The following is a 20,092-nucleotide window of genomic DNA, read 5'->3' as shown; positions in this document are numbered from 1 at the left end:
AGTATTAGGAGATTATATGTTTAACCAGCGGGGCTAAAATGGTCACATGTAGCAATTCCTCTCAATCAATTCAGCAAATGAATTGTCAAAACTGTCAAAGTGACAAATGTCAAATCAGTACAAAAATACAGAAATTAATTGCAAGCAGAGTTGCATTTTGCGATTTTAGAAACCTGAATCATATTATGATTCATATCATGATACTTCAAAGCGACCATTTTAGCCCCGCAGATGACGCCCGCAACTCCGTTGCGCCAAAACTCGTTTATCGCGCAGGAACTCTACATTTTTCCGGGATAAATAGTATCCTAGTCCTTTCCCGGGACTCACAGTATCTCCGTATCATTTCAGCAAAATCGGTTCAGCGGTTTGGGTGTGACGAAGTAACAAACAGATAGACAGACACACTTACACATTTATAATATTAGATATGGAAGTATGGATAATAATATCTCATATTATATCGTTTATTGTGAAATAGGCCCTTAAATATAATTTCGGTGATAAAAAATAACGACCTGCCTTGAATGAAATTCATTGAAGAGATTTCGTTCACGAAAATAGCTCCCTAAAAACTGGTCGCTTAGTGAATGAAACCGGACGGTGCGCAGGCGCCGATATTTTGTTGCCGAATTTGAGACCGCCAGACAGACTGACACACCCCACAATTATTCACTTGATCCCTACTCCTTTATCAAAGGTAATAAATATATACCTCCAAATTATAAGTGTACCTTTAAACTTAATGCAAATAAACGTACGTCTAATAAATTTGAACAATACGAAAACTAACCATCTTCTGCGAATTGACTGAAGGTTCTACGGTAGGCAGATTTTTAATCCATCGATATTATTATTAAAATTATATAATTTAAATTATTACCAAATAATTAAAGATGCTCTTACTATCGAATTATATTATATTTAGTTATGTTAGGTGTAGTTAGTCAAAAGTGTAATATTTTTGTATGACATCTTTACTTATAGGTAACCACAAACTTCTAACCCTGAAATTACCGGGAATTCCTGAATTTTATAGATTCTGAGAACCAGAAATTACCCATACAGACAATCCTGCCCCGTCTCACTCATAATTGGGGAGATAAAAAATAATTTTAGCCCACAAACATTTGGTATTATATTATGAAAGCCGCAGGCAGAAGTTTATTATCAATTAGTTTGATAAGATCTATGTAATCATAACTATCAATTACTGTAAATAATTATTTGATCCTTATCCTAATTATACACCAGAATTTCTCTAAGCGATAAATTCCTGACTACAATAAGCTAGTGGGTGAGATTAATGCGCGTCTAGATTATCTAAACTTAGTCTAATGCTAAGACCTAGATGTTAAGTCTGATGTCTCCATCTATACAGTTATTCATAGTTTGTTTAATTTTATTGCGTATTAGTTATTACTTTTATAAGGATTTCCTTTGAAGCAATCAGGAGTTTATATTTTGACAGTAATCAATTAAAGTAATAGGGAACATGCAAATATAATATTTATGAAAATTTTGCCATTAAAACGTTAAAAAAATAGATAAGAAGGGCCATAGCAAGGTTAATATTTTATAAAATATTTTTTTTTTTTACAAAAATTACGAATAAAAAGTAACTTGTAACGGAACGGATTTCAAAACACCAATCAGCATTCAGTGATGTCACACATGCTATTCGTTACACGATACACGTTACACGTGACACGTTAAAAACGATCAAAATGCAGGCATTTTGATCGTTTTTAACGCTAAATGGAACGCGGGGCATGACAACTTTTTGAGAGGTACGATAAGGTAGGGCCATAATTGTCAATAAATTGTCAAACAGTAGTGACTAGTGACGTCATACAGACTGTAGATCCGTTTTGGCACCAAAATTTAAATTGACAATTTTAAACCGCATTATTATTTTATTCATCAAAATTAAATAGGTTATTCACCATATTAATTTATTCATCAAAATTAATTAGGTTATCTTCCTAACAGAATTAAAATAGTTAGGAATAGGGAATGCAATATCGGGATACCGGGATCCCGAATACCGGGATCCCGCATGCATTTTGCGGGACTAATCCCGGTCGAAAATTTTGCGGGATCCCGCGGGACTGGCAGGATTTAAAAAAAAAGCGTTTTTCATACGTGTAACTCTGCGCGCGGGGGTGCGTGAACTGGCTACAGGTAGCCTGCTAAACAATTTACCTTCAATTCACCTATAATTTACTTTGAATGACAATTGTACCAACCACCGTGGAAGCTGAGCGAACTTTTTTAGCTACTGTCTACCGTGTGTCGAATATCTGGAGCCGTTTGGCAGAGGACACAATTAACACCTTAACTTTTTTAACATACTTTTATATAAGCTTGGACCGTATACTATGTAACGAAATCATTTAGCACAATTTTCCCTATGTTTGGAAAAAGGTGAAAAATTTTGAGAAAAGATGAAAAAGCGTGTTTTTTTACGTAGCCATTTCCAAAAAAAGTATAGTTTAAATGTTTAGAACTAAGAATTAAACGGGGTCTATCAAGTAAATTCATTATAACGATTTATTTTAAAAGTTTAGTCCACCCTGCGGGATCCCGAAAATACCGGGATCCAGCGGGATTGTGATGGTTCAGTCCCGCAAATACCGGGATTGAAATTATCCTGCGGGATTGCATTCCCTAGTTAGGAACATGAGTAACTACCACCCTTCTCTTAATCTTACTTTGGTATCTTAAAAAGAGTTTAATTTGTTCTTCAATTAAATTAAATCTATCCTAAACTGATAAAACCCGATAATTTCCTAAACTATAAAAATTTTTTTCACTCTCTTCTTACTTGATTTCATAGAGATACACACGTATTCGTTGCTTGAATGCAAATTATATAGAAATATACAAATTATAACAATTTAAAAGAATGAGATAGGATTTAGAACATTCTGTACTTTTCAGATGTTCGATATCAACCAACACGGAATTTCAGATTTACACAAAGTCAAGGCTCCCACGTATAAATAAAACATAATTCTAAACATAAATCATCGTGGATATTTTACGTATTGTAATATGTTTATATAAATAATAATACATAGTAACCTGCGTCATACAATATATTTTTGGTAATCCAAAATTATCTTAGCATATTTTATTATGGTGCTGAAAAAAATAATGAGAAACATGACGTGATGTTTAAAAAGTAAAAACTTAAAAATAGAGTTCCAATTTCAAAATTATTGTAAGCGAGCGACTAGTTTGGCTAATGAAGCTTAACAAAAATGTGCTATATTGTTATTCAAGCCAAGTTCATTACATTATGAATGAGATGTGGTCATAACTCACTCAATAACGGATACTTAGGAAACTTGCATTCGATAATTTCGACAGCGACATGTGGCATTGCAAGAGTCGTGTGACTAATGCCCGGCTTCTGAAATTTTTTGACAGAAGTATAATTGCCTGTGATTGGCTAACGTCAAAACATCAACCAGTCGCTAAAATGCATAAAGTTAAATGCGTAAAAAGTGGATAAACTCCTTAGAAACCGGGCATTAGCGACACGTTAAGTCAAATCACATACATTTTTCCATAGAGATAAAAAACCACCGTTTGTTTCTGATATCTATGCATTTTTGTAACTTCGCTGTCACAATTCTCGAAACCAAGTTGTCTAAGCACGCTGGTCCCTGAAACAACAGGAAGCGTAAAGTTTTATCGATAGCAGCCAGTGCCAGCAGGTATAATGGGGCAGTGTTATGGGCCAGTTAATTTTCTGGGCCGCTACAACAACAAACAACCAGACTTGTGATCGCGCGTTTATTTAAAACTATGTGGGTTAGGTCGGGTGACCGTTGAATGTGCATTATAAATAACGGGGGTTCAATTACAACTGAAATCTTTTACTACAGCTGAAATCATTCCAATTCCGCCTAGCGCTAGTTTTATAATAAAGAACGAACTTTGGATTCTATGATTTACGTAAATCGTTTTTGACCGTCTTTGGTATAATATTCGGCTTTTCCCCACCCTTATTTCACGTGACATTTAGCAAAAACTATATACTTACCTTATATAAAAAATGAGGAAATTACAAATTCTTTTAAAGTCAGTTCACGTAGAGTTTGCAGTCATCAGTGAAAAGCTCGTAATGTTTTAAATAATTAACACATGCTTGCAAAAATTGCATAAAACTTTAGAGACACCACCGCCCACACGATGTTCGATCAGGATTAGTCTGGACAGGGGCCTACAACGAAACCGTCTTGAGACTCAAACGATCGAGTCAGAATGCCGCGCTCTACCCTAACAACGTCGTTTCTCGTTTGTTAGAGTTAGAACGCGGTATTCCGATACGTTCGTTTGAGTCTCAAAACGGTTTCGTTGTAGACCTCGTGTTTAGCTCCGAAACTAAAACTTGCTTTACATTCAATGTATGAAAATAATATAGAGAGCTCGTGTCACGCGATAAATTACTGTTAATTTTATGATTCCTCTGTGAGGTTTAATTCAGAAGTAAGACCTTCTGGCCATTAAGTGTCATATTCCCTTTCAGCACTTCAAGGCTGGCATTAACGACTGATGCCATAAAAACGATTGGGATCAATTCGTCGTGGGCCAACTTATTAGTTCAATATTGTTTTCCCGGTGATGTCATGCCAGTTGCTACAATACAATAAAATACAATTCATACATCATTCATATACATAGTCCATGACGTGAGCCAGAATCGGGCTTTCTGAATTTTAACACGAGATATCTTTCGCTACAGCAGAAATGAATGATACATCAGACTGTTTTTGAATCAGTTTTTTGAATTTGAAATATTGGCTGTAGGTAAAAGAAACAAAACCTTATGCCCTTCCCAATTGAATTTTCAATGGAATTCCCAAACTTGAAATTTTTATTTGCAATTTACAATTCATCTGCCAATAGTTCGCCATCTTTAGAATTTAAAAGTCAACGGCAACATCAAATGCTCCAAGTTATGATAATTTAAAATAGACTTTAATGTAGTAAGAACCATAAACATGTACCTTAATCATAAAATTATGATAATCCAGGATTCTGAGTGCGCCAGTGTTCGCTAAATGTGCGATAACTTGACAAATAATAATACTGAATTTGCGAATAAGATTATCGTTTTAGATAATTGGATTTCATTACATCCACTTTGAAATGTTGAAAATTAGTCACAACTTTTACAATTCTCTTTTGGTTTTAGATTTAATGTTTTCCCGAATAAAGGAACTTGAACGCGTTATGCGAGTCGCGACGTAGTTGCCAGACAACAAGTAGATTGGTATATTAAAACTTAATTTTCTTTTATTTTGCTTACCAACTATGATGAAAGATCTACATAAGGTATTTATGAAAAAAACAGTCTTTAAGACAAGTACAGCATGCCCAGTTTATTACATGTCAATGCCAGAGATGTGTTGCGAGGAATGTGTTCGCCGCGCTGAGCGATTTCATGGCAAGCCAAGTCAATGAATAGATTCTATTGGTTCTCAAAATCACATTCCTCGCAATACATCTCAGCAGGCGTAGCATGGTCACCATAGAAACGGTTTATTTCTACGAAAAATAGACAAAGTGACAGTTAAACAATGAAAATCCGCCATTTTGTCGATAAAATCTGTCAGTATGTCGATTCTTTCCCATGTCTACTGTTGTTATGCCTGCCCTGCTGGTGGAAATAAGCGTACTGCGTACCTAAACTATTAAGTACGTGCCTAGCATCTTGAGAGATGGCAAATGTAAATAACTATTTTTGCCTAATGATTGTTCCACTTCTAGTACCAAGAACAGCGCTTCTAAGATATTGTTATCACTGATGACTCTATCGCGAGAATGTCTGATTAGTTTCAGCGCTATGACCCTAATATCTTGTAAAAATAGGTCGCTATTCGCTAATAGGCAATTTGCTGGCCTATTAATAAAATTATGAGGCTTATTTGTCTGTCTGAATTATACGTGAATAGCAAAATTAAACTAACTTTGGCATTGACTCAACTTTAACTACACGAGCAAACGCAAAATAAAATTACCTAGAATACCTAGTAACTTTGTTTTTATATATTTGTGTATAATTATATTATATGTTCCTTTATGTATATTTATGATTATTATTATTCCATCCGCCAACACGCAAATGGACCAGCGTAGCGGATTATCCCCCTCAATATGACAGATAAGATTCTGGGGGAACCTTTGCCCAGCAGTGGGACACTATAGGCTAGTAAAAAAACTTTGTTTTTATTTAAACGAAAGTACTTTTGAAAAAAATATCGAATCCTCGTGCGACAAAACCTAGTAAGATAAGCACTCATCTTATCAAATAATAAATTATCTTTTGCAAAAAACCTATTGTCTAGTTATCGGATTAGTATCAAAGGATTGCAGAAATAAGCACTACTCTTAAATTAGGCTTATTTTCTTAACTCGTGGAATGTCAATTGGTAGCTGAACAAACATGACGTCACCAGCCAATGTAGCAGTAGCCTGCAGGTGACACAAGGCCACGTTTACACAGATGACTCCACACCTGACCCAGTTTCAATGGACACTAAAGACAACATCATCACTCTAATCTACCGAAAGATCAAACTTGATCATTATGGGAAAATTATCTTCTTACTTCTGGATATACTGATATTAATTGGTCGAGAATATCTGTAATAGGGCAATGGTGTGCAGAATTTAAGGAAACTATTTTTCTTCCATTTTTCCGACAAAAAGGGGACCAAATTGTTAGGAAACTTAATTTTCCTAATTCAAAATATTTAATGCATTGGTAAAATTTCATGGCGGCCACACTCCGTGTACAGGTGTACACGGAGTGTGGCCGCCATGCTCTTGCAGCTAATAGAGAAAAGTATATGCACAAAATATCTAAACCACAAAGTCGAAACTCATAAAAAAATTTGCAAATTAATATGAATATTATCGTCATTAAACTATCAAACCACACTACACTCCACAATGGATATTCCTTCTGCTTTTCCCTCACATTCTTATCGAGTTTGACCTATTCTCATTAACAATATAGTGGCGATAAAAAACACGTTAAACCCTCAACTATAAAGATCTGTAATAGTTCACAGTAGTCGTTAAATCGTGTAAACCTCGGGCGGCTGATCTCATGAAATTTGCGGCTGTTGATAGCTTTATTTTACGTTGGTTAAATTAAGTGGATTAGGTGTTTAAACTACTGGATTTTATGTGTGTGGTAGTTGTTTACACGATATGGTTCATGTACTATAGGAGCAATTGATTCACCGGACCTATCTAATTTGGTCGGGGTATGTCAATTCAAAGATCTTTGGGATGACACAACTCGACCAAATTATGTAGGTCCGTCACCTGCCAATGAATCGATTTCTTGATTGTTAGTAGGCAGATGGCGTGCTACGTGACTTGGACGGGCTAATTCCATTCCATTGTGAAGGAATGATCCATATTATTATGTAAGCATGTATATGTAAGTTATACGTGGGAGAGCCATGCTTCGGCACGAATGGGCCGGCTCGACCGGAGAAATACCACGTTCTCACAGAAAACCGGCGTGAAACAGCGCTTGCGCTGTGCTTCGCCGAGTGAGTGAGTTTACCGGAGGCCCAATCCCCTACCCTATTCCCTTCCCTTACCTTCCCGTCCCTACCCTCCCCTATTACACTATTCCCTCTTAAAAGGCCGGCAACGCACCTGCAGCTCTTCTGATGCTGCGAGTGTCCATGGGCGACGGAAGTTGCTTTCCATCAGGTGACCCGTTTGCTCGTTTGCCCCCTTATTTCATAGAAAAAAGAAAAAAAAGCACAATCGACGGCGATCATCGGCCCATGGGCAATCGTAGAAGAAAATTTCCCTCTACAAGTTTAATAATAATCGCTAGTATTTGTCAATAGGTCCTGTCACCTGTGAGACCTGTGAGAGTTTTGATTTTTATAGATAAAAGTACTAGATAATATGCTTAGTAGGCACGTCAACATGTTCCAGGGGGGGGCAGCTGCCCCCCCACCCTGCCCCCACACCCCTCGGTACGCCCATGACCCTATCATAATAATTGTACTAAAGACAATTATAACAACATTACCAGGCCATAATCGCTAGTATTTGTAATAGGTCCTGGGAGACCCATCATAATAAATTTTGTACTAAAGACAATAACAACTTATTACTGCCTAATATCCAATTAAAACTTATTCCATGTAACTAAGACAATAAAACAAAAAGACAACGCAACAAAACTAGAAGTTAAATTAAGTTAGCACTCACTCACCCGTAAATAGACGTGAGTCATAGTCCAGGAGTCCATGTCCTTCAGCGGGCCCGTCTAACGAGATCGGCATGCGCTGAGCACCACTGATCTCCTGGCCTATAAGAAGACGACATTTTATACGGCCCTTTGATAGACACGCTTCGAATACTTGGGCTTTCGAGAGGGACGAGTCATTTGCAGAATTAGATGGTTCATAGCATTTGTACTCGTATCGGTCTGGGTCGGTCTATCTGCCTATTTACGACGCCGCTGTCGCTAAACGGATTTTGATGAAATTTTGAATAGATCTTTTAGTTCGAGAAGGGACACGACCACAGGGGAAACAAGTTTTGGGAACGAAGTTGTGAACACCAGTGGTTAGACAGACTATTGCAATACAAATTTAAATTATTAAACTGCACACACTCGAAACAAAAACGTCTCTAAAATTAAACAGCATAAAAACTGCCCCGTGAAAAATCTGGCTACGTTTTTCGACAGTTCAAGTCACTTAGACTGGTTAGTATGAAGTCAAGACTGACTAAATACTGTCTTAGGCAGGCACTGTAATACCAAAAGTAATTACAACCACGAACCGAACATAATCGCTGTTCTATTAATATGAACTGATGGTATTGATCTATTATTAGTATACCCAAGCCCCGATTTATTGAGCTACCGTATTAGTGAAGTTTATGGTCATAATAAAAACGCCAGTAATAACATACTAACAGATAGAGATATAATACCAGACATTTAAATTATATACATGTACCTACTAGCTGTCCCGGCAAACGTTGTTTTGTTTTTTATCAAAATAAAAAGTACCCAGTAGCCGATTCTCAGACCTACTGAATGTGCATATAAAATTTGGTTAAAATCAGTAAAGCCGTTTTGGAGGAGTACGCGGCCTAACATTGTGACTTGAGAATTTTATATATATGAGATATAAGATAAGATTTAAATTAAATATCCTCGTTGGCAATCAAGAAATGTATTTTTTTATTTTTGAACAAAAGTACTATTTGCAAACATCATAATTCAGGTTCACAATAATTCAGGAATAGAAAAGCTGAAGGAGTAAAGATCAATTCGGCTAATGTATGATGATATAGTTTGTGATATTGTTGGAATTGTATCAAATGTTGACCGCTTTATGGATCCAGGTTGGGTTTTAATACAAAAATACAAACGATTACGTCGTGCTGAGATCATCATCTATTGAGAATTTGAGAATCTGAGAACATTATCTAGTCTACGATTGCCAATCATGGTCCATGGACGATGATTGTGTATACTACAAGACACAAAGAGCCAAAGATAATATTTTGTAGCTCCCTTTGGTCACTATTATTGCCTCTAAAGTTGTAAAAGAAAGTACTATTCAGTTTCATGTGGTTTTCGAGTTGATTGTTACTTCTGATTTCCTCCGTTGTATCAAAATGATTGACAGCTCTAATCATTGCGTGCTAGTAACAGGGCTAATAGACGCAAATATCAAGACAAATTATAAACCTTAACGTCCCTTCCTTAATGCAGATTTACAGCTTTAACCTAAATATAGTTATGACATATATTTGAATAAGCACACGCGTCGCGAAGGACGATCTAATAAACTCAATCAGGAGTGGCAGGCCTTAAATTATTGGAGGCACTTGACCCCCAACGAAAATAATTGCCAATCTACTGATTGACGTTAAGTGTGAAATTTATATTTTTTAAACTTCCTGTATGAGCTATGATCATGGCAACTATGATATTTTACAAAACAAAATATTCTTTCTTCACTATACCTGTCTGTTAAATCCTTACGCTTAAACTGCTGAACCGATTGTGATGAAATTTGGCGTTGAGATACTTTTGAGTCCCGTGATTTGGTTCCATTTCAACATTTTCAGTCTACGAAGTTTAAGAAAAACAATTTTTGAAATAGTCATGTGTGGCAAGAACGGAAAAGAATCTTTTTAAATTGAAACAATAGACACGCGCTGGAATTACTAGAACCGATGAACCGCGACAAACATGTTCACGGCTTGAGCGGAACTAATAGTTCAACGTAGGTTCGTAAATCGTATAAGGTTCGTTGATTGTCATTTGTCACTGTTTAATAAATACACAGATTATGTTGTGTCTATTTGAACATCGTACTTCGTAGGCACCTGATTTTTAGGTGCAAAAAATGCTTTGCAGCTATGAATTCAAGATGTTAAAGACTTTGAAATTTTCGGTACTTATATTTCAATGATTGCAATGTTGTCGTATCGAGTGAAAAACAATTAGCAAAGCGTTAGAAGTTAAAAACTTTTCATATTTCTCTCGCTTTCCGGTGACCCGACTTTAGCTGGATCCTAACATTAAAAGATAATTATTGTCATACCATTTCTCCAAAAAACAACAACACTTTTGTTTTGTTTTACTTGTCATGATATTAAACGAGTGAATAATATTTGTCACATTGTCTGCCCTTGACCCACACGATGATGTAGATTAGTCACATTCTTCGTAGAAAGTAGCCAGGAATAGCCGAGTAATCAGCTGAAATAGTTTATTAGTTTATTTTTTATGATTTCCGAGAATAATCCCGCTCGTTTGACAGTGCGCGCCGAAATAGTTCGGCGAATCGGACCGGTGGGTGCCAGCATCGAGTGACCCATGTATTGGCAGTCACCGATCGACTAGGGCTGACCTCACTCGATTCCGATTCTATCCATTCGATTTATAAAGTTAAACTGGTGGTTTACACTTTGAACGCTTTCAAAAAACGGCAAAAAATGTTGTAGTATAAAACTATTGTGTAAAGCACACTGAAAAATTTTATACTAATTGCAGGTAGAGTCGAGGTGGAGCAGTTTTGGTTTTCATTGATAACGATGTAATATTGACCAAGATAAAGTTTCATAAAATAAATTACTAGCAGACTCGGCCACGCGTTGCTGTGGCTAAGGTTCTTGTCGTATTAAATTGTAGTAAACTATTCAAGGGGAACAGTGGCAAATCAGTCATAAAGACCACTATACTTTTTACATTGATGCCATTTATAAAAAAACATGGCGACTTCCATGACTGATTTTCTATTTTGAAATAAAATAATATTCTGATTTCTGTCTATAAATAATTGAGATGTAAGCCAATGAGTTTCTAAAATACTAGAGTAGCAATGTCTTACAAAAGATTCTCAGAAATGCGTAACCACTTTTTTGTTCAAAAGACAATGTCAAGTCATATATTCGTTATGTCATTATGTATGTGAGATATGCCTGCAGGCATCTTCGAAGTGGCAACGCGTTGCTACCGTAAACTTCCAATCTAGTTACGTTAGTAACATAGAATATCATTGATGTAAGCTATCTAGTAGCGTCAGTTATCAAGATGAATCCAATAATTACACACGGTGTAAAAATCAATTTTTAAATCGTAAATAATTTAGGAGTCCACCGCGGACAAACAACGTGACTCGCACGGACGTAAAAAAAGTACGGACGTAACCTTCTCTAATCACGAGTGAAGCCTAGTTATGGCCGCCCGTGTAGGACGTGTGCGTGATATGAGGGTTGCAATATAAAACATAAATTTCCCTACTTTTAAATTTTGTAAACTCAGACAAGTTAAATGTATTTTTTATACTTAAACATATTTTTATGTTTTTTTCGCTTTAGAAATGTAAGCGGTTGTTAAAGATGTCATAATGAAAATATTATTTTTATGACACTATAGATAGAAAAAAAAACACATATTACGTACAGAGAAGTATATTATTTACATAACATTATTAGTAATAATGATTATGTACAAACATTTACAATAATAAAATTATTACTAGCTATTTGACCGAGCTTTGCTCGGTATTCGATAAAATACGAATAAAATGACATTTTCTAAAAATAATTCCTAGCTAGACAGATTTATCGCCCCCGAAACCTATATAAGAAACCTGTATACGAAAAGATATAAGATACTTAAGCCCCGTAACCCGTTTCATCAAACAATCAAGTAATGTTAAATAAATAATGGCTTGTTAAATCAGTTAACGGCCTGTTAGAGCTATCGAGAGTTCTACCATGCGCTAACGTCAAATCAAATCACCTAACATGGTGTTAAATTTATTCCTGGTCTAGAGGTCCATTCAATATTTTCATTCCTACTAGGTCTCAATGACGCTCGGGTGACTACACCAATAGCACCTTCCCTCCCCTACTACTGAAGGAAATCTAAGACAACAATTTTATCTATGGACGCTTCACACCACGTCAGTCTGACCCCGTGCTAAGTACCTGAAGGACTTGTGTTACGGGTACCAGACAACGGAAATATATTTAATACTGTTATACTATACATATATTTAAGATTTTTATTATATGATACACATATTTAATACACACCCATGACCCAGGAACTTTGAAAACTTTTTGTTCCGTCGGCAGGATTCGAACCCGCGACCCCCGGCTTGAGCCACCGACAGCCCACCCACTGAGCCACAGAGGTCGTCAAACAACAGTTATATCCACTTTTGTAAATTAAGAAATTAATAGGGGTGTAGACTATTTTTAGGAAATATATTTATTTTACAGATGTACCATCAAGGAAGTTGATTCCTATGCAACTGACAGACCAACGTTATTTGGTCGAATACTTATGTCAATTCAATGTTAATTGTGATCTGTCGGCTGGGTTTGACGTAACGCAACCAAACTACTTATGTCCCCGATTTGCATAGGAATCAACTTCTCTGATAGTACATAAGTATTTTGTTACACCTAAAAATATGTATAAAAAATAAATACACTCTTATTTCAATTTAAAAAAATCACTTATTAAATATAAAAAATATTATAAAGTTATTAAGTAAAATATGTCCATTTTTGGTAATTCTATAATACAAACTCTCAAAAAAACAATAATTTGTATTAGATTTCGTTTACTGTCTACACCAATATTATTGTATTCCTGCCTAATTACTGGTCAATAGTATGCTAAATACTTATATGACACTAATAAAAGACAATAAAATTAATTATTTGATTATTTAAAAATAATTTAAAATTTTCCCCGGTTTGGGGAAAATTTCCCCACTTTGTTATGGACATTACTGACCTGTTGAAGTTGAATTAATATTTACATTATTTTATCAAAATACTTTAAAAATATGTTATCTTACCTATGAAATATTATTCCTTGATGTTTTTTGTGTAAGGTTGTATTGTTCTTGCACCATTTTACAACACAAGATGGCATATTTATTTTTATTTATGAATGACAAAGATGTGTCACCGCGATGCAGTCTAATTGCGTAATGGCGGTACGATCGGCTTATTACAGTGCTAGTGTTCGTGCAAGATGTGTACATATGATCGCCTGGGCTTATTAAGGGTGCTTCACTCATTTCTTAATGGCGATCCGTCCGTATTTTTTTTACGTCCGTGGTGACTCGTAATTTTTATTTAAAAAACTCAAAGGTGACTGACTGACATGGTGATCTATCAACGCACAGCCTAAACCACTGGACCGATCGGGCTGAAATTTGGCATGCAGGTATATGTTATGACGTAGGCATCCGCTAAGAAAGGATTTTGATCAATTCCACCCCCAAGGGGTTAAAATAGGGGATGAAAGTTTATATATAATAATACTTCTTAACGCGAGCGAAGCCGCGGGCAAAAGCTCGTTTTTATATATAAATTCAAAGCTGGGATATTAAACAAAATGGACGTACTTATTACTTAACCTAACAATGTAGTAACAATCTACAATGTATACATTTCTTCATTAGCTCCAAAAGCACTAAACATTACCCCAGTTAGAACAACACATATCCCCGTAGTCGCTCTCCATTCTCATTAAGTCCTATCTCGGTATATCACGGCATTGCTAGCCACTTTAATCGAGTAATCTAGATTCTAGGCACATCGCGAAGTCTAGCCGCTATCGTACAAGTCATTTAGCTAGTTTACGACCTACTTGGCACGTGCACAGACTAAAGAATGTCCGACTAAATCCAAGACCTGAAAAATTCATAACAAACTGTCTTCAGACATATTTCTCAAATTAATAGTTGATCATTATGAAGATGTGAGATTTTTTTCGTTATTTTTATAACGTGTTGAACTATCTTACATCATTACCGTGAATAAAAATAAGATATTTTTATAATGAAGCTTATAATTTTAATGAGTCAGACTTTTTACTCATTTCTTTATAATACGAGTAAGTACCTACCTATTTAAATTTTTTAGCTTTACGTAATCAAATATTTAATTTCATCATTTTTAAAGGCCAGCAACACATCTGCAGCTCTTCGGATGTTGCGAGTGTCCAAGGACAACGGTAGTTGCTTTCCATCAGGTGACCCGTTTGCTCGTTTACCCCCTAAGGATATAAAAAAATCTAAAATTGTTTATATACATTATTTTCTATATCTTGTACTAGTAGTTCTAGTAATATCGGAATGTTTTGTATACGGAAGTATTTATAAGATAACGAATAAGCGCCGCTATGTCTAGCCTCACGCGAGACCTAGATCGGTCTAGATCGAATCTCGATAGTACACACGTGTGGTCAGACAACCGATTCGATTCATTTCAAACAAACGAGTACATCACTATAGTATGTAATAGAACTAGAACAGGGATTGCCAACCTTTTCAGTCAGAAGAACCAATTACTTTAGATACTTTCAAACAATTTAAAGAGACAATTAAAAACAAATAACAAAACGTTCTTATTGCATTAATTAAGTCGAGTATTGTATGTGTTCAGATTAGGCAGTATTTTCAATAAAAATTCTAGTAGATTTCTTGATAACACAAACACTTTATTTTCATGAGGTTACAAAACATTTACGAAATTACAAGAGAGCGATGACAGATGACGGCTAATCATAGATATCACTTTTCATAAACTAAGGAGTTATTTTTTTTTAAACTAAAGCACCATAGTGACAGAGAACTTATATTATACTTTTACTACTAAGATACATATCTACATTATACATTTATTTATCCAATAGTATGAATGCAGTTAAGCACGTCTGACAGAAATTGTCGTAGTACCGCAAATTGTTATCGATTTAGATTTCAGGACCATTTTTTAATTACTTTTTTTATGTATTGCGTTTGAAGGTATAAAGAATTGTAGCATGTCGTTAATAAAGGGACCGCTTGCGCAAACCTAAGGTTATCGAGCCCTGCACTAGAACACCACTAGCACACATAATTAGAGAACAAAAATCATACATAAATCATCACTCTATCCCGGCGGTATAGCGCGACTAAAATTAATAACACCCGAATTAGTTCGGAGTGAAGTGTGTTTTATTCCTTTTTCACTGAACTGGGTTCTAGGAGTAGGAGCTGTCATAATAGCTAACACCAGTTAGTTATCATGAGTTTAATGACTGCTTTACAAGATAACAGATACAAATGTGCCTTTAATTTGTTTAATTTTTAATTGCGCCATATTAACATTATTTAGTAACCCCTTCCGTGAACCGTCGTCGACCGTCGTTACTAGAAATTGGAAAATCCTTATATTTTGTTCTCATCTACTAGCTAAAATTTTGAATTCTAATTTCGAAATTCGAATTCGAATTTTTCTTCCAGTGTTTTTTTTTTAATTATAATGATGCAGAGACATGCACGTCAACAGATTATTATGTCGTGAATTAAAAGTTAACAAGGTATTCGGTAGCCTATAAATTAATAACAAATTGTGACAGGCGCTTATGATAATTGACGTGTGTGAAGGGCAGAATAATGAATTCTTCACACTTAAACCATTTCTCGTTAAATGTTTCATAAATCAAAAATGTTTATATAGCTAAGAGTTTATTAATAGTTACATTTCAGATTGTTTATGCGAGTTCGAGTGTTATTTAAAACTGGATGTTGCCAATGGCTTCTTGTGTACGTTTTGTACGAAGGTCTCTAAGATAATCACGCAGAAAATACGACGGTTTATCAACCACAACGAAAAATACAATAAGTAATTAATAATATGTTGTGTAACATTGATCCTGAAAAAAAAAGTATTAACTTAAAACTTTGTACTTACTAAATGTTATCTTAGAATGTTATGTAAGAGTAGTCATAAAATAAGATACTTTAATAGCTTTAAGAATAGTATATAAACAGAACGTCTCTCTCAAACAGATAAACCTTATAGGTTTTTGTATGGGAAACCACAGTCATATTGTTTTCTTGTAAAATTTTTGTAATGTCTTGAATAAATGAATAAAAAAAATAAAATAGTTAGCTCTGTGTCTTTTTAGGGTTCCGTAGCCAAATGGCAAAAACGGAACCCTTATGGATTCGTCATGTCTGTCTGTCTGTCTGTCCGTATGTCACCATACATGTCCGTAATCCGTATGTACCATATTTGAGTTATTATTCAGCTTAATGCGAGGATAAACCACAATTTGTTATTCCGTGACTCCCGGTTTACCTAGTTCCAATATAATAACGAAGTGTTAAAAATATGAGATATAAAGCACAATATTTAAACATAATACTTTGGCTGTAATTAATTTACAAACTCACCTCCGAAAAAACTCTATTTCATCGAAATATAAGTATTAACTAGGATAATTATACATTTTATTTGGATAAATTGTTAGTAAATCTATATTAAAATCTCTTTAACCGAACAATTTTGTTTCTTAGTATTGATTTCCGAAGATATTTAAAAAAACATGAAAAATAGAGAAGATCCGACGGAGTAGTTACAGTTTTATGCTAAGCTAAAATGAATCTTATTGCGATGCGTATACGCTTGGTCTTCGGTTGTGTGCAAGGTTATCGTTTTTGATTGAGATTAATCCCCGCCTTAAGATAGTAATTACCTCAAATTTCCTAGGTTTCTGTACAAAAATTCACTGCAAAATATTTACATACCAAAAATATGAACGATTACAATATTAACATACTAAATTGTAATCGTTCATATTCTTTGGTATGTAAATATTTTGCAGTGAATCTTTGTATAGGAACCTAGGTAATTACTATATTAGGCTGAATCATAACTCAAAATATATGGTAAATATTCTCATATGGAAAATTATCTTGGTATTACGTTTGTATAAGAACTGCGATGGCACCCGGACTCTTAAGCAGCCAAAATAACCTGGTAGGTTTCAGGTATTTGTTGTTAGGCGACTATAGTCGCTATTACAACACTTACGGAAATGCGCTGATACAAGTAACATGTAGTGACAGCGACAATACACACGCGTCAGATGGAATTAGATAACCGCCGTTAGTTAATGAGGGGCATTAATCTGGTTTATGTTCTAACGCCGGCATGTCCAACCGCATATTAATAATACATGCTAATATTATGAATGCAAAAGTCTGTATGTTACCTCTTGCAGATTAAACTAGTTATTGTCGTGATATATAATTTTGTGGTAAGCGTCTTAAATTTCAATATGTTATCAATTATTATTATCATCACAGAGAAAACCTAGCAAAGTACGAGTCGGACACGACGCGGAAGGATCAATATATCATTCAGTTTCAATTCTTGCTTGGTTTTTTTTTCTTAAATAAGGGGGCAAACGAGCAAACGGGTCACCTGACGGTAAGCAACTGCCGTCGCCCATAGACACTCGCAACATCAGAAGAGCTGCAGGTGCGTTGCCCGCCTTTTAAGAGGGAATACGCTCTTTTCTTGAAGGTTTGCAGGTCGTATAGGTCCGGAAATACTGCTGATGACAGTTCGTTCCAGAGTTTTACAGTGCGCGGCAGAAAGTTACGCGAAAGACGCACTGTGGAAGACTGCCACTCATCAAGGTGATGAGGATGATATGTTTTTCGCGTGGGACGTTGGCGAAAAGTTGCAGGTGGTATGATTCCGAACAATTGCTCAGAGCACTCCCCGTGATACAACCGATAGAGGATGCAGAGTGAAGCTACATCTTGGCGTAATTCCAAGGAGTCCAAGCTGTTTGAAACACTATGGCAGTCAACAATTCGAGCGGCCCTTCGTTGGATACGATCCAGAGGGAGCAGTTGGTATTTTGGCGCCCCTGCCCAGAGGTGAGAACAATATTCCATATGAGGCCGAACCTGCGCCTTGTAGAGTTGAATTGGACCAAGTTACGCCTACCCCATTCAGAGACCTTCTCCAATGAATTCTCCACCTTAGACACAAGTTCGTTTCGACTCTCAGTGACATTTTGCCGAGAAATATTGGGGGAGCCGGTATATACAGCATCACCTGTACTATCATCCACATAGCAATGAATGCCGTTGGTCTGTAACATGTCATTGATATGCAGTATGAATAGAGTAGGCGATAGCACACAGCCCTGAGGGACACCAGCATCAACATATTGAGTTTCCGAGCATTTGCCGTCAACTACAATCTTTATGCTTCTGTCTGCTAAGAAACTAGTGACCCACTTACATAATTTCTCGGGCAGCCCGTATGATGGAAGCTTTGATAGCAGCGCTTTATGCCAAACCCGATCAAAGGCCTTCGCAATGTCCAAACTAACAGCCAATGCCTCTCCCTTCGACTCAATTATCTGAGCCCAACGATGAGTCAGGTACGCCAAGAGATCACCAGCCGAGCGACCCTTACGGATTGGTGTTTCCAATATTCCCGATATAAAGGGCCTTGAACTTGATAGACAAACGGAAAACAAAATAAACTTTTTCATTTGAGGTACGGAATCCTAAAAATTAGAAAAAGAGTAGACTAGAAAAATTCGGAGTTGTTTGTTTTCAGTCTTCAGCAATATTACGAACAGCTGTTACTTGACGACACTCAGTCTACGTAATTCGCAACAATTTTAATCCGTAAGTCCGTGACAACATGTGGGATGAGAATTTTTTGAATATTTTATGTACTTCCATCTACTCTGGTTTAAATCTCAGCTGAAGTTCGGTTGCAGGACAGATATACGTGTCCAATGACCGATCGTTTTTGTTTCATTCTTTTGCGCCGAACAAATATGCTATCTTGTTCATTTACTCGATAAATCGTAACAGAATTTGTGTCTGTATACTTGATAAAATTAAGCATTAAATCATTATTTGGGATCTTTAAGTTTAGTTTTTTTAATCGTATCATCAGCATCTTATTAGTAAAAAGGCAGTTGCAATGACCTAGCCCGAATGGAGTGTGGAGTGTGGACGGATGGTGTGTGGACCCCTAAGAAACAATTTCCACTTTATAGTTTAGGGTCCACGGCGCTGAAGCCCTAAAGCAACGTCACAGAATACATATTAGTAGGTGTAGTGTATTGATAAATAAAGATATGCCCCGCCTATTTGGGTAGGTAGTAGGGAGAGTGGAGTGGTCGCTCGACTTCGATCTGACGATCACTTCTTCTATCAGCTACGAGCCCGAGTGGTGGTGTTGAGTGATATAACATTATTCTGTGTTTTACTCTCCCTACAAGAATGTACAAATTGTACAGTAGGCAACGTCCAAAAACAAAAACTAAACATCATCAATCATCACACATGTAGTCAGCTAAATATATCTGTAACATGACGAAATTAATACGCGGTCAATCGGTCAGCCGGCCGACCAATAAAATGTATTTAGATTGTTTACTCCACGCCCGCCATCGCCGGCCGGATATTATACCAGCCACATCATAATTCATACCTCAACGTTCGTTTTATATTACGTTATAATCACAATTGTTCGCCTAAGTAATCATATTTGAGGACATGGGAGGATGAAGTAGGTAACTAGCAATTTGAAAACTTTCGATTTTTGCATAAATGGCTTTAGAACCAGGAAAATGTTTCGAAATTCAAAAATGTGGATTCTGTGTATAGCTCCTCGTATATAAATTAGCTTGATGATAGAGAGGTAAGTTACAGTTCAAATTGAACGGAAA

General features: G+C 36.0%; 1 protein-coding gene across 1 annotated transcript in view; it reads left to right on the top strand.

The window, feature by feature from the left end:
- The window catches only part of LOC121730900, a 143,110-nt gene that overhangs the window by 98,496 nt on the left and 24,522 nt on the right, over positions 1-20,092 (top strand). The gene's annotated exons all lie outside the window — the stretch shown is intronic.

Source organism: Aricia agestis, chromosome 10 (assembly GCF_905147365.1).
Source record: "Aricia agestis chromosome 10, ilAriAges1.1, whole genome shotgun sequence".
Taxonomy (NCBI): domain Eukaryota; kingdom Metazoa; phylum Arthropoda; class Insecta; order Lepidoptera; family Lycaenidae; genus Aricia; species Aricia agestis.
Note: the sequence above shows the minus strand (reverse complement) of the source record. Positions and strands in the feature narration are given on the sequence as shown.